This window comes from Phyllobates terribilis, unplaced genomic scaffold (assembly GCF_046119375.1).
Source record: "Phyllobates terribilis strain yellow unplaced genomic scaffold, ASM4611937v1 Scaffold_5__5_contigs__length_657084704, whole genome shotgun sequence".
NCBI lineage: Eukaryota > Metazoa > Chordata > Amphibia > Anura > Dendrobatidae > Phyllobates > Phyllobates terribilis.
In genome coordinates, this window is record NW_027362765.1 from 290,116,986 (window position 1) to 290,119,131 (window position 2,146).

A 2,146-nucleotide genomic window follows, 5' to 3' on the forward strand; every position below is an offset into this window, starting at 1 on the left:
GAGAAGCCAGGGCCCGCCGGAGGAGTCTCCGGTTCTCTGGTGGGCCCGTTCAACCCTGCCGAAAAGCAGCCCTGGCTAAGAAAAGTGTGGGGGAAGGTCCCCGTACACTCTATGGCTGCTTTTTTAATGTGGATCGGCCATGCTTATGCATGTTATTTCTCAAAACGCATTACAGATCAGGCCATTGTCCATCTCTGTTTTCAAGAAATTAAATGCGCAAAGAAAGATGTGTGTGTGTGTCAAAGCACCACCGACAAGTTTGAGTTGATGTTGGACGGGCTGCCATTGCTTTTGCAACAAGTTCAATTACAGGACTTCCTCGGAAAAATGACACGCAGGGTACATATGGTTTCCCTCTATGCTAGTCCTTTCACCGAGCTAAATACAACTCTTAGCAAAAAAAGTTGTGGACTGGCTCCGTACCATCCCTGGCCACGTGTTTGTGGTTAGGCGGTCCTTCCCAGTAAGTGCACTGGGGAGGGCACGGGTAATGTTGTGGGACCCGTGCTTGTGGAAGGTGGAGGCGATACCGGGAAATATAGTGGCGGCTGGGGACCGAGTATGGACACCCGGCCGCCGCCAGCATGAGGTTGTGAAAACTTCCTCCTCCACGAGCCTAAAAGGCCACATTTCAAGTGCAAGCAGCTGTCAAAAATTTGGCAGTATAGTATTGCAGCCTGTGGGTGGGTGGGTGGCTGCCTGCATACTTGCGCTTGCATTCCAAGGAATGGGGTAGGGACAACTGAATGCTGCACTGGGACAAGGACGTGGATGGTGATTGTTGCAAGTCTGCAACGACAGGTGCATGGCGGGAGGCATCTTCGCATGCGCCAAGGATCACTTATGATGGGCATACTTTTAGGCAGTGACCTGGGAGTCAGAGATGCTTCCAGAGGTCTTCCTCATGCTTTTCCCATGTCTTTTCAGCACTGTATGCATGTGTCTGATGATTGTGTCACACACCACATGGCCAGATAAGGTTGTAAAATGTTAAAATGACATTTCCTGGTGAATGCATTTGTCTTGGTTGAAAGCAATTCAAAAGTGCAAAAACGCATCAAAAAACGCTACGTGTGAACATAGCCCAAGTTGTGGAGGAGTATTTTTGTTTTTGGTTATTTATTTTGCCTTATATACAAGTCATTACTCTGACCACGTTGCTGACAGCAGTGATCTGGGAGTCAGAGATGCTTCCAGGGGTCTTCCCCATGCTGTTCCCATGTCATTTGAGCACTGTTCCCATCGATTTGGGCAATTTTTAGGCCCTCTGCAGACCGCCGGGGGGGAGCCACCTTAAAAATGCTTGAATTTCCCATAGACTTACATTGGGCTTGTTGCTCAGGTCGAGCACCCGAGTATTCAAATTTGCTGGACCCGAGCATGGAGTACCCGAGCATTTTAGTGCTCGCTCATCACTATTAGTGATTCACAGGAATGCTAAATCCTCAAAAAAGAGTACATATTGTGAGTTTGTAAAGACAAATGCAGACACTGCTATTTTTTAGAACAGCCCAATATTCATTTTTTGTTATTTTCTGTAAAGTAGTTAAAATTTTTATACATTTCTCTTATGTTTTGAATTAGGAAACAGTGTGCAATGTTCCCAATGCATGGAAATAAAAACTAGTATAAAGATTTTGTGCTTAACTCATGTTTTTGAACACACTGCTATTATTTTGAACAGTACTGTACATATACAAAATGGTGCAATATATACAGGATTTTAATACTAATATTTAAAGTGCACCTATCATTTTTTTCTTGACTAAATCAATAGTGTATGCAAAATTACTACATTTAGTAATAATTAAAGAAAAATGTTTCTTTCCTGTATGTGGCTATTTTAGGGTCTGTAGCTTGAGAATCTTTGCAATCACAGGTCTGTAGACATGTTGACTTATGTTTTATGTAGAGACAACTAATTGATTGCAAAATTCAGGCATGGAAAACTTGAGCACATCGGGGACAGAGCTCAAAGCCCTCCTCTAATTCATCAGAAGCAGCCACATACACACGTGGTCAAAATTGTTGGTACCCCTCGTTTAATGAAAGAAAAACCCACAATGGTCATAGAAATGACTTGAATCTGACAAAAGTAATAATAAATTAAAAATCTATGAAAATAAACAAATGAAAGTCAGACATT